General features: G+C 44.4%; 1 protein-coding gene and 1 pseudogene across 2 annotated transcripts in view; one reads left to right on the forward strand and one right to left on the reverse strand.

The window, feature by feature from the left end:
• LOC310788667 (protein shisa-8) overlaps positions 1 to 15,000 on the forward strand; it is a gene marked incomplete at both ends in the record, with an annotated part of 198,836 nt that overhangs the window by 155,290 nt on the left and 28,546 nt on the right. The window lies entirely within an intron of this gene.
• On the reverse strand, positions 9,036 to 10,547 carry LOC310787827 (E3 ubiquitin-protein ligase arih1 pseudogene; annotated as a pseudogene). Its single transcript has one exon. The product of its transcript is annotated as an E3 ubiquitin-protein ligase arih1 pseudogene (transcript).

Genomic DNA, 15,000 nt, shown 5'->3' on the forward strand with positions numbered 1-15,000 from the left:
CACACAACCACACACATCGCCTCTACAATCACATTATACACACACATCGCCTCTACAATCACATTATACACACACACACACACACAACCACACACATCCACACATACACACACACACACATCGCCTCTACAATCACATTATACACACACACACATCACCTCTACAATCACATTATACACACACACACATCGCCTCTACAATCACATTATACACACACACACACATCGTCTCTACAATCACATTATACACACACACACACACACAACCACACACATCGCCTCTACAATCACATTATACACACACACATCGCCTCTACAATCACATTATACACACACACACATCACCTCTACAATCACATTATACACACACACACATCACCTCTACAATCACATTATACACACACACATCGCCTCTACAATCCCATTATACACACACACACATCACCTCTACAATCACATTATACACACACACACACACACACACACACACACATCGCCTCTACAATCCCATTATACACACACACACATCGCCTCTACAATCACATTATACACACACACACATCGCCTCTACAATCACATTATATACACACACACACACACAACCACACACATCGCCTCTACAATCACATTATACACACACACATCGCCTCTACAATCACATTATATACACACACACACACACACACACATCGCCTCTACAATCACATTATACACACACACATCGCCTCTACAATCACATTATACACACACACACACATCGCCTCTACAATCACATTATACACACACGATAGGACGATATCGAGAGATATGACGATAGGAGAATGCCATCTGTGTCCCATTTAGCGCAGACACACGTCACACGCGTGGTTTGGCATGTGGCACGCCTACCCCATGCATGTCCAGTACAAATGCGCTTGGGCACGCCCCCAATTTGCATTGCGCAAAACCAGTTAAACCAGTGCAAAACAAATGCAAAATCACCGCTTTTGTGACGATAGGGCCACTGGTCTCATGCTAGCTGCTGCTGGCTTTTGTGACGATAGGGCCACTGGTCTCATGCTAGCTGCTGCTGGCTTTTGTGACGATAGGTCCACTGGTCTCATGCTAGCTGCTGCTGGCTTTTGTGACGATAGGGCCACTGGTCTCATGCTAGCTGCTGCTGGCTTTTGTGACGATAGGGCCACTGGTCTCATGCTAGCTGCTGCTGGCTTTTGTGACGATAGGGCCACTGGTCTCATGCTAGCTGCTGCTGGCTTTTGTGACGATAGGGCCACTGGTCTCATGCTAGCTGCTTCTGGCTTTTGTGACGATAGGGCCACTGGTCTCATGCTAGCTGCTGCTGGCTTTTGTGACGATAGGGCCACTGGTCTCATGCTAGCTGCTGCTGGCTTTTGTGACGATAGGGCCACTGGTCTCATGCTAGCTGCTGCTGGCTTTTGTGACGATAGGGCCACTGGTCTCATGCTAGCTGCTTCTGGCTTTTGTGACGATAGGGCCACTGGTCTCATGCTAGCTGCTGCTGGCTTTTGTGACGATAGGGCCACTGGTCTCATGCTAGCTGCTTCTGGCTTTTGTGACGATAGGGCCACTGGTCTCATGCTAGCTGCTGCTGGCTTTTGTGACGATAGGGCCACTGGTCTCATGCTAGCTGCTGCTGGCTTTTGTGACGATAGGGCCACTGGTCTCATGCTAGCTGCTGCTGGCTTTTGTGACGATAGGGCCACTGGTCTCATGCTAGCTGCTGCTGGCTTTTGTGACGATAGGGCCACTGGTCTCATGCTAGCTGCTGCTGGCTTTTGTGACGATAGGGCCACTGGTCTCATGCTAGCTGCTTCTGGCTTTTGTGACTATAGGGCCACTGGTCTCATGCTAGCTGCTGCTGGCTTTTGTGACGATAGGGCCACTGGTCTCATGCTAGCTGCTGCTGGCTCCAAATGACCAAGATGGCGACGGTCAAATGTCAAACTCAAGGCTTCAAAACTGGAGTCCACAAAGCACTGAGTGACATCATGGTGGCTCAACACATGTCTCAACACACAACTCTGTAAGTCATCTTATCACTCTCTCTCTCTTCCTCTCTTTCTCTTTCATCATTGATTGCGTTCCTTTTGCCGCATCAAAGTTTCTCTATGAAATATTAGTGAAAGATATTCAGTAATATTTCATAGAGAAACTAATATACTCCCTGCCCTTCCTTCCTGTCGGAACAGATACATCAATAATTAAGTCAATCCTTGATGCGCCCCGCACAAGTTGGGAAAGATTGGAAGGCAAAGAGTGTGTCTCCATATGTGAGTGTGTGTGTGTGTGTGTGTGTGTGTGTGTGTGTGTGTGTGTGTGTGTGTGTGTGTGTGTGTGTGTGTGTGCAGGGCCGTAGCTAGAGGGAGGAAAGTGTGGACGATTCCAAGGGCCCTTGACTGACAGGGGCCCTAAAAAAATGAGCTGGTATAGGTGATATAGAGGTGATTGAGAAAAGGCAAATAATGACATTACAATAGTCTCTAAGCTGAGCTGAATATTAATTTAAAATGAGATATTCCTCTAAATTGGGCTTCAAATGACCAAGATTTTCGTCCGTGGGCCCGATGTGATATCCTTTCATGGGGCCCAAAATCCCTGGCTACGGCCCTGTGTGTGTGTGTGTGTGTGTGTGTGTGTGTGTGTGTGTGTGTGTGTGTGTGTGTGTGTGTGTGTGTGTGTGTGTGTGTGTGTGTATGAGGTGCTATCGACGTCACTATTCACTGACACATGCGCAGCAACGTGCCTGCATGACTTAACATAGTCAATCTTGTCACGCGTGCACACGTACGCGCACTATGATCTGCGCAAACTACATCACGCGTAACAACAAGCTGCGTAGCACAGCTACTTCCAGCGTGTACACGTGTGACCAGTGTTGGAGAAATTTCGTTACGCGTTCACACACACACCCGTTCGCAGTTTTGAGTGTTACGCACCCGGAAGTGTATCTGCAGCGCGCACAACACTGCGCTTACATGAACGCCTCGCGTAGTTCTCTTCTGTTTTATTCTATTTCTTTCTATGTTACATTTTCATCCAGTAGATGGTGCCAGTGACCAAACCAACCAGTTGATCAAGCATGTCGCTAGCAGGTTACTGTCCCAAGATTGCTCGCAGACTATTCTGTGGTCAGCACCAAAGATTACCCACAATCCCTTGGGCCCACATTTTACAACATAAATCGCCCATTAATCCTCATAAAGATGTATGTCAGATGTATTTTATTTTATTGACAGTATTTCATTGTTAATATGAGCTGCTGCAAGTGTTAATGCTCTGCTGTTCCTTAACAGCAACATGTGAAGTTGTTATTTTTTATTTTGTAGCCTATTATAAAAGCCTGCTGCTCTCTGTTTTTGTTAACTTTATTCCTCATTCAGGCTATATTTTTATTTTATTTATTTATTTATTTGTTTTATTGCCTAAACATTTCAGAGGCCATTTAAAAAACGTTATGCTACATGCTGAAATATCGCCTGGTTTTTTATTTTGTGTTTTGTAGCTATAGCCTATTATATGGTAACACTTTACAATAACGTACACAAATACTACAGTAGTTACTAGTAAACTAATCATTAACTAATAGCCAGTTAATGAGTAGCTAATGAAAAATTTGGCATTAGTCAATCACTAGTTAATCATAGTTAACTCATTCTCTGCCAAAGACGTACCCGGACGTACTTTTAACAATGGCGTTCTGTGCCAAAGACGTACTCGGACGTACTTTCATGTTTTGGCTGTTTTATATTATTACATCAGACACTTTCCCAGCCTGTGACATTGTTTCAGGTCAAACTGATAAAAGGAACCCGCTAGTTTAGTATTTATGGGTGGAGCCTGTGGTCGAAACAGAGTCCGATCCAGAGTTCTCGGCTGGCGACGATGGTGAGGAAGACGCCAGCGTTTTTGTTATTGCTCCACGACGGAGCGCCATGGCGACGAAGGCTCCCCTTCACAGCGTTCTGGTCTGACACAGATGAATCGGAGGAGAAATGAGTGCCACTTGGAGAGAGCGATGACGATGGTAAAAAGTAGCCTATTTTTTGTATCGCGTTTGAGATGAAATGATCACACACACAACATTCGAGTATAAATGTGGGGCGGCTTTAGCTCAGGAGGTAGAGTGGGTCGGCCAATGACGCAAGGGTTGGCGGTTCGATCCCCGCTCCCTCCCAGCTGCTGTCGTTGTGTCCTTGGGCAAGACACTTAACCCTTCTTGCTCCCGATGGTGTGTAGGCACCCTGCGTGGCAGCCTGCCGCCATTGGTGTATGAATGGGTGAATGTAGACTATCTACTGATTGTAAAGCGCTTTGGATAAAAGCGCTATATAAATGCAGGCCATTTACCATTTACCATTTTAATTGTCACGCATTGTTTATAACTTATGCCGCCGGCATGACTCGCTTCACGTTTCCTCTTGCCAGCTCTCCCTGGGAGAGCTCCCTTCACACTCAAGGGAGGGGGAATCACATGGATACGTCAAACGCGTCAAACCGCGTCACACACCCATCCCCAGCAACCAAGGCGAAACATGTGTCACATAAACATTTCAAAGTTTACAGCACTAACGTAGCTATTGTGTGATCTTCTGTGCAGGTAACGTTACAGCACTCGTTATTCCTGTGTGTGTGTGTGTGTGTGTGTGTGTGTGTGTGTGTGTGTGTGTGTGTGTGTGTGTGTGTGTGTGTGTGTGTGAGAGAGAGAGAGAGAGAGTGAGTGTGTGAGTGTGACCACATAAGGGTTCGTTCCATTTGTTTATGCTTTTATCAAGCTAAGCTAAAAATCCACATGGCAACTGTAAAATACATTCTCTTATTTTTTATTTTTTATTTATTTATTTGGGAAAACAAATACTGTATATATCTGATGTGTCACTGAGGCAAAAAATAAAAGGCTCAAAAGAGAGTTCTGCTTGAAACGGTGTCCTTCACTAAAAACGTCTTTTTCTCATATTTCTGTCCAAAGGAGGGCATTTTTAGTGAAAACAAGCTAACTTTCACTGCTTGTAACTAAACAAGGAAACATGGGAGAGTTTCAGTTTTTTACAAGGGGTAAGAAGAGAGTCTCTGCTTTATTGTGAGATATGTTGTGTAATTTTATTCCTAGCACAGAATATTCTGTGGGTCCTGGAAGATCAGGAAATATGCTCAAAATCCTGGCACTGGGAGCACACAGACCGAAATGACCCTGGCAGAGAATGAGTTAATGAGTAGGTAGTCATTAGTTAATGATTAGTATCTATTTTCCTGAAGTATTATTGCCTGAACATTTCTGAGCCATGATTAAAATGATCTGTTTATGAATTGCGTGGTTTTGTGTGCAGTGTGATCAAAGAATAGACCTAGAATGAGTGTGTTTACTGTCATGCACACAATAAACTGATAATGAGAATTACTGAACTCAGAATAATCAGTTTATGAACGAAAAAAGGGCTGTAATAAACACCGAGCGTAGCTCATTGGAGTTAAAACATAGTCTCGTGCATATTCCTACAAGTCATCATGTACAGCAGTCAGATGAAACTATAACAATATAAACAGAATTGAAACGTGTAATAATGGATATGAGTCGGTAAAAGAGTTTTTCATGCTGTCAGGACTGTACCAGTTGACAACTTGCTTCTACCATCCAGCCGCAAGGGGTCAGTTTAATCTAACTCGGCAATCCCAACACAACCTATTTATACTACAGCTGTTGGGTCTGCGTCTCTAACATGGTGTCATTCATTCACCAAATAAAATAAAATAAAACAACTAATAAAACAACTATAAAAACAGTTTTACCGACTCATGTATCCATTATTACACGTTTTAAATGCTGTTTATGAGGATTAATGGGCGATTTATGTTGTAAAATGTGGGCCCAAGGGATTGTGGGTAATCTTTGGTGCTGACCACAGAATAGTCTGCGAGCAATCTTGGTACAGTAACCTGCTAGCGACATGCTTGATCAACTGGTTGGTTTGGTCACTGGCACCATCTACTGGATGAAAATGTAACATAGAAAGAAATAGAATAAAACAGAAGAGAACTACGCGAGGCGTTCATGTACGCGCAGTGTTGTGCGCGCTGCAGATACACTTCCGGTTGCGTAACACTCAAAACTGCGAACGGGTGTGTGTGTGAACGCATAACGAAATTTCTCCAACACTGGTCACACGTGTACACGCTGGAAGTAGCTGTGCTACGCAGCTTGTCGTTATGCGTGATGTAGTTTGCGCACATCATAGTCCGCGTGCATGTGCCCGCGTGACAAAATTGTTCTATTATCTTCATGCGTGCGCTTACGCGCTCTGGCTGCGCACCCCGCGTACATCATTACGCGTACATTTACGCGTAATGATGTACGCGGGTTGCGCAGCCAGAGCGCGTAAGCCCACGCATACACGCATGACCATTACAAGTCAATGGGGAAACTACATGACACGTCAAGCATTGTGTGACACGTTCAGTCGTAGCTGCGCATGTTTATTGAGACGTATGGACCTTCATAGTGTGTGTGTGTGTGTGTGTGTGCGTGTGCGTGTGTATTGTAAGGTGCATGAAAACAAATAAACTGGCAGCATGACAAAACCAAACCGAAATAGGCAGCTGTAGAGAGAAGCAGAGAGAGAGAGACAGAGAGAGAGAGAGATGTCTACAGCCCAGGCCCAGGTGCACTGAGTTAGCCTGCATGGGAGAGACTAGTAGCAATGAATACAGACAGATGACACCACATACTGTCGTTGTCACATCATGTTTCACATTTCATTACTTTTTTTTTTACTTCCCTATTGCATTTGCTATGTTTCTTTATTATTATTATTATTATTCCAATTCTTATTTTCCTTCCATAAAACTGTGTATATCTCAGAAACCTTAAGGCCCACAGTAACCAAATTTTGCACCTAGGCTAGAAAACTCACCCACTACTCAGAAACAAAAAATTACACCAATCTACCAAAGTTTGGCGATATTACCAACACCTCATTTCCTGTTTTTTAACCATCCATACCATTGGGCCAATCCCCGAAATTTGGCCCAATGACAGATATGACAGATATTCAAGCCCCTTCAGGGGCAGGCTTGAACCCCTGGTATTGCCGCTTGCAGCTATATTTTAGTTATTTTGTGGGTTTTATTGTGGTTTGGCACAGACTTATGTAAAGTTCCATGTGTTTTTAATTGTACTAGAAAATTGTGCGCTTCGCATCACTGATGATGTAACATTATGTGAATGTGAAGGCCTAAGATACATAAACTATCGCATGGGCGCTTCCTCCCCACACCAGATTCATGACAGTCCCCTGAAAAGTGTTTTGGCAAAGCTTGCAACTCCAGTGTCTGTCCCCTGACATACCCCTGACACGCCCCTGTGCACCTGTGTGTTTCAGATCTGCACATGGGCATTGAGCACTGATGTTGTCATAGACATTGTGACATCAATGTCTCACAACCGATCAGTGACGTCATCAGTGACGTCATCAGTGATGTCATAATTTACTGAAGGTGTCATACCCACTGAACATCAGTGATGTCATCAGTCCTTCCCTGCTGAGGTTATAAATTATTAAACAACTCTTGCTGATAGATAAAAGTGATGTCATCGATGACAATCTCTTTTCATGAAGACAGAACTCACAGCATCGTGACCTGGTATCTTTTCTTTCATCACTGAGGACATCGCTCACTGATGACATCATCACCGATGTCACGTCAATGATAATGACACAATAGCCACTTTCAGACATGAACTCCGGGTCAGGTCAGGGTTGCTTGCCCTGAGCCTGACCCGGGGGATACAATCCTACTAGAATTATACAGAATACAGGAAGCTAGATGTTTTTACCTTCAAAATAAAATCAATGTTGTATTACTTGGTAACAACAACAACAAAAACGGTCGACTCACTACGGGTTAAAATTGACTTTTCGAAGGGAGCAGATATTCTTCCAGTTTATCTCTGTTCTGTATCTTTCGGAGCACCCACACAAAAAAACATTACACGTGCATTTACTTTATTTAATTGCCATTATTGCGAAGGTTATACCCGGAAGTTTTCGTTTTATACTGCCTGACTTGACGCTACTTGGAATTTGCGGTTCTGCACGTGAATCTTCACAAACGCTGAGTAAACGTTAAATCAAAGGCATGAATGCAACCAGATCCAGATACCGTACCTAGCGATGTCCAATACTGGGAAGCAGGATGACCCTCGCATCCAAAAATGCTCTATTTTAAATGTGTGCTGTGCGAAGCTATGCAGAAATGAAATAAGATCAAAGCATTTAAATCCGGCAACATATAGATAGCCTGTTGGCTGACGCACACGGAGCAGGTTCGAACTTCATTTGGAAAAACAAACTGCATGATGTTTTTTTCGCTCGCTCATTCACATCGACTATTTATATCATAATAATCTGTCACGCTGGCTTTCTGTCTCTCCCTCTCCTCATGCACTCACTGAGCTGGCTACTTCACGGAGCTCTGGAGGGGAGGGGGGACCTATCCGCCCCTGATACAAGGGTATAGCAGCTGGTCTTAGAGCAGGAGAATAGGAGGGTCGCGGGAGCGCGCATAGCTCACCAAAATGTGTTCATACATACACCGCCATCCGGATGCCCTCTAGATAACTCCCGAATTCCAAGGCATGTCTGAAAGTGGCTAATGGCTCTGTGCATACATACGCACAGTTGGTTTGCCAAAGGAGAGGTGGCAGATGGCCCGTGCTGCCGTTAAATTGCATCATTGGACTGCATTTATAGTGCTTTTCTAGTCTAGCGACCACTCAGAGCGGTTTACGTCTACATTCACCCATTCACACACACATTCATACACCGATGGCGGCAAGCTACCATGCAGGGTTCGCACCACCATCGGGAGCAATTTGGGGTTCAGTATCATGCCCAAGGACACTTCGACATGCGGATTGGAGGAGCCGGGGTTCGAACCATCGACCTTCTGATTATTGGATGACCTGCATACCTCCTGATCACAGCCGTGCCATTTATCAACATACTCGATAGTGACGTGTCCTCAATCCTCAATGTACTCCCACAGGTCCTTCTCATAGCCTTCATGCACATGCTGTAGCAGCACTCTTCGCCTGCTCTCACAGTATCGGTACTTATCCTGTACCTGTTTGATGTCGTGGGAGGTGTCCCGCTCGAGGTAGTCAGACAGCACCTTCGTGGCATTTTCCAGGTCTGCATGGTTGTACTCAAATATAATCGACTGGTTGTTCTCCTTAAGGTAGAAGGCAAAGACCTGGGTGAACATGAGTGTGGAGCGGCACTGACACAGCACACCCACTGCCTTCTCCAGAAACTGCACCTTAATCCAGGACATGTTGCGCTGCTGCATCTCCTCCATCTTCTGCTTGACCTGAGCATAGAGCTCGTGCTCAAAGCGCACGTTCTGCATGTGGTTCATGTAGCGATAGAAGCGATCGAAGATATACCTCTGCCAGGCTTCCCTGGTGCGATCTTTTTCATCGTAGAGATTGCACTTGCCATGGGGCGGACCCAGGCAGACCCAACAGAAATTGAACTTGCAGTTCTGTTTCTGACAAACCATGTGATTGCAGCCACCATCTTTCTCGATGGGCACATGGCATTTTGGACACTGCTTAGTATTTGCTGCAATCCAGTCTAAAGTCTCACCGTCATTTTTTCTGTCGTCGTCACATTTCTTAATCCACTTCCTCAGCCACTCACACTTGACAGGATCGTGCCAGTTCTCTCCACAGCTGAAGCAGAACTGACAGCCACACTTGCACCTCACGGGCTGGGCGTCTGGGTACTGCACTTTGACAACGTGATGGCAGTCCGGCGCAGGGCACCACTTTAACAGTCGATTACACTCGACAAAACTATCCGTAATTAAATGCTGGTACTTTAACTTCACTTTGGGATCTGTTATGAGGCGCATGATGTCATCAACCAAAATGTCACAACTATGAGCAGGACAAGGAATGGTCTGTCCCATTCCTTCTCTGATTTTGGTGGTCAGGTAGTCATCCCAGCACTGTTTGCAGAACGTGTGTCCACATCCCAGGCGTGTGAAGTAGGAGTAGGGGTAGTTTAGATAGCAGATCTGACACGGCACGTCCTGTGCACATGGCATGTCCTGTGCAGATGATCTTGTGTTGATTGGAGGAGATTTCTTAATGGGGTTGATGACGTGACACTCAGAGAAAAGCTTGTCCAGATTACCATCAAAATATCTTTCCATGAGCTTCTCTTTATCCCAGTTGAAATGACTGAGAAGAATGCGTGTTATTGTTGAATGATTCTGTTGCAGCTGCTCAGGCTCTGCTGTGTTGACACTGCTAACGGGTAGGCTGTCATCTTCGATCTGGATGACCTCATTGACCTCCTTGATACACTCCACCATATGCTGTAGGATCTGCTCGGCAGTTAAAACTTCAAAGCGGTAGTCCTCTCCTTGGCCTGGGACGTGGCCACTTCCACCAGTATCAGTGCGCTCATCTCGATCCACCTCTCCGAGCTCCAGGGCGTCGTAGTAATAATCACCGTCTGAGTCCATTTCAAGCAATTGTGATGACATCAATCACTGATGATATGAATAGAATAGGTGATGTCAAAATCAGGATTTGGTGAGTTGCATCAGTCCTACTTATAGCCTCTGCATGGAAGGATTTATGACATCACATATGATGTCACACTGTCTATATTTTCAGTGGCTGGCATAAATCACAGATGATACCGCTTATGTACAGTATGGGGTTGGGGATGTCACTCGCACAATCCATGATGATGTCATCAGTGATGTCACTCGAGTGGCACCGCGACCCACAATTGCTCAACTCAGCATGCTCAGAATGCTGCCCTATTATATAGTATTAAATTCAACGCTGCCCTATTATAGTAGTGTCATTGTGATCATTCTGATCCCTTCAGCCGATCCATTCTTGTAGTATAACTTCCCGAAACTACTACGGTGTCCCTAATGGCTCAAATATAGACCATTGTAAATGGTGACTGATCAAATGCAAGCGCAGGAGAAATATCAGCATGCAGTCTACAACTTTTGATGGGTGGATTATGCACATACTTTGAATTGTTGCAGGAAAGGACAGCAGTGTGATGGTAAAGTGCAAACTTTGCTCAGGCCAGAATTTATCCACCGCTGTGAACACAACAAATCTCCCCAAGCACCCGGAAGGCTACATGCTAACAAAACACAAAGCTGGCAGAGTCGCTGAGTCCAGGCTGACCGCTCGACCTGTGTCGCAGCAGGTCAGGTGAAAGGCAGAGATAAACAGGCTTGTTGCATTGTCAGAGGAGATGTTGCCAGTGTCAGATATTTCTATGGTGAAAGCTGTAAGCGATTCATGTTATTTTTCTGGATACAGCTATACAGTACAGACATTTTATTTTGAAGGCAGGCAATGGAAGTGTTGTGTTGTGTTGATGGCGGAGCGCCTGACGCTTCATGTTGGACCCGGGGAGAATAATAAATCCTGACGTCTCGTGTGGAGACGTCCAAAGTTGGACGTCCAAAGTTTAGGTCCTAAACTCCATTCAAAAGGCCCCAAAAAGAAATAATATTGACATCATGGCATATCATGGCTGCATCCAATCCTGAACCATCAGATACTGCATCATATCATGAGATAAGCATCCTTCATGCTTATGTAAATATACATGTAAATGCAAATGTTATATTCCCAGGTTATGCAGGGTCACGCTGATGATATATGACTGTGGCGAGAGACAATTACTACCCGTTCTCAATAAATTCTGGATTACAGCAATAATCCTCATCCAGAGACAGAGAGAGAGAGCGATTGAAAGAAAATTAGCAACTGAGTCCTAAGAGCCAACACACACACACACACACACACACACACACACACACACAAACGAGCCTCACTTGAACTCCAAGCTGAAATGTGAAACAGTTGTGGAAATGTGGTCATGAAACAACTGGACAATGACCTGGACAATGACCAGGATATCTGATCACTCATGCACTTTCAGTATGACTTTTAAATGGACTTTTTAAATAGGTCATAAGAAATCAACTAAATTTGCACTGCGGCAGTTTTTGCACTTTTTTTTATTTGTCCACATTTTATACTTATAGGTATTAGACATGATGATTATGTCATTGCTTTTTAATTCGTGTATAGGGGGGTTTTATGTATTTTATGTATTTGAATGTATCTTTTCTTGCACCGTGGATATGACGAGCAATGCAATTTCAATCCTTGTATGTCATGTATATACAGTGGAATTGACAATAAAATTGACCTTGACCTTGACCTTGAAAGATTCATTTCAGCAAATTAACTTAAAGTGCGAGAGCCAAATCCAGTCCTGTTGCGTAACAGGGGCTTCTTTACTTCTCTCTATTTCTGTAGTTGTTAGAGGGAGCAACACACACACACACACCACACACACACACACACACACACACACATACACACGCACACACACACACACGTGGGTTTGCGTTAGAGAGAGAGAGAGACATCATGCTGACTTTGTCACTTTGGGTCTTCAGAAGCCTGGCAGAGTCACAGCAGCTCTTTGTAGATGACAAAGAAATAATGGAGTAAAGAGATTCACTCCCAGTGTTTACTTCACTGTTACATAGCACACACACACACACACACACACACACACACACACACACACACACGCACATACACACACTCAAGAAGATCAGATCAGAACACACACACACACACACACACACACACACACACACACACACACACACACACACACACACACACACACACAAGTACAAATTTTTGCATGCATGCACACATTATGATACATTTGGTGAAATAAAGCTGTGTGTGTGTGTGTGTGTGTGTGTGTGTGTGTGTGCGTGTGCGTGCTTGCGTGTGTTCGTGTGTTTGTGTGTGCGCACGCGCGTGTGTGTATGAGTGTGTATGTAAAAAAAGATATGCCAAAAAATTACTTCCAATTAGTTCCCTGTATTTCATTCCCCTGTATTTACCATCACTGCACATCCTGTTCATTATGCTTGATAGGTTAAGCAGCCAGATGATTTATGAAATTTGGATAATTGAGCATCTACTAGTGTTCTGTAACTGGAAAAGAAATATGAAGGAGACGAAGGAAGGAAGGAAGGGAGGAAGGAAGGAATGGAGTGAGTGGTAAAGGAAGTAAGGAGTACAAAAGGGAACAAGTAAAAAACAGACAACAAGTTATATATAGAATGAGTGGACTGAGAATTATGGAAAAAGAGGAAACAGACCACAAAAGCACATGAAATGAAATGATATTAGGATGAAAATACATAATACATAAATGACAAAAACACACATATCTTATTAACGAGCCTTGATGAATTGCAGCTGGTGGGGGCAGAGTTTCTGCAGGAGCATTTTTCCCTGTGTGGAAAACAGAGAAAAGGTAAACACTGTCCATGTGCTTCTATTACCACCATCATTAATGATACAAAGTGGGTTGATCATCTGTAAAGCCATCCTTTAAGTCCATTACAAAAGTAAATGAGCAACACGCCACAAGGTTTCAAGTTGAGCAAGTTAACCCATAACAAAGTACAACAGCTGATGTTTGCAGGTTGGAAGCTGGCAAGGAGGACGACGATGACAGCCAGGTCTCAGCAAGCTTTATAGTCCAGGTGCAGAGTCCACAGCCAATCACCAGCCAGCATACACCTAGGGTAGGCCCCAGCCAATCAATCACACCACAAGCAATCCACATTCACCCAAGCTGGCATGCATCAGTCTCTCATCACTCAATCAGGCGTACAGGAGGAGAGACGCAATGCAGATGATCACAGTACAGGGATAAAAGTATATATATATATGACCCCCATGGGTCATAACAAAGATAACTGCCTTAACTGCTTTGGTGCCAGATAATACAGCATAAGCAGATATCTTCTCACTATGGGTTCACTTTCATATGAGCGTGTTGTGAGAGCGGAGTGAAAGGCGAGACATTCTGTAATGTAACTGTATTCCTGAATACATTATCTCTGAATGTGCTACATTGTGTGAGTTAGTGTGTGACGTTTTGTTTATATAGAGGCCTCCATGGAGGAGGATTCATAAGAATTCAATCTTATGTTTATTAAAGAGACTGGGGAAGAGAAGTGAGAGGACATGAGCAACATTCTGTATAGTGCATGTATGTACAGTATGTATGTATGTACTGTATATATGTACCGTAAATTCCGGACTATAAGGCGCACCGGTCTATAAGCCGCACCTTCAAAGTTGACTATTTTTTTCTTATATAAGCCGCACCGGACTATAAGCCGCGGGTGTTTTAATGGTATTTTTTGTTTTTTTTACAGTGCACACAGTGTCCGCGGTGTGGTGAAAAGAGGGCAAGAGAGGAAATTAAAACAGAAGTGGATTTATAGTTAGAAAGAGTGCTAAAGAAGAGAGAATTCCGTTTTTTATTTTTTTATTTTAGTTACTCACAGTACTATTGACCAGTCCAACTCAAAAGATATTCGGCAGTTTCACTTTGAGCTCTTGTTCCGCCGCTGTCCATCAATGGTTATGACGAGTCTCGCTGGGTACAGTACGCCAAAGCGATATCCATTGACTTTAACCTTTTCGATGATGCTGTTGTATGTTGCGTGTTTCTGTTGCACCAATGCGGAGAGGTCCTGCCGGACGAAAAAGCGCGTACCCTCCCAGGTGAGGGGCTTCTTCCCCGCAGCCTGGAGGATGAGTTGACGGTCGGGCCAGCGGAGTAGGCAGATGAAGATGGCCCTCGGTGGCAGGCCGGGGTCTGGACGTGGCCGAGGCGCCCGGTGTGCCCTGTCCACCTCTGGTGGTTTCTCGCCTTCCTTCAGGTCCAGGATGTAACACAGGATTTTGCCACGAAAGCGTCCATGTCACCAATCTCAGCTCCCTATTTTACATTGATCAGGCGAATGTTATTTCTTTTACTCCTGCTGATTAAGTCATCAACCTGCGTGTGCAGCGTTTCGATGTTTTTGCATTTTATCCACTTTC

This window comes from Poromitra crassiceps (genome assembly GCF_964638095.1).
Source record: "Poromitra crassiceps genome assembly, chromosome: 13".
In the NCBI taxonomy this organism is placed as follows: Eukaryota; Metazoa; Chordata; class Actinopteri; order Beryciformes; family Melamphaidae; genus Poromitra; species Poromitra crassiceps.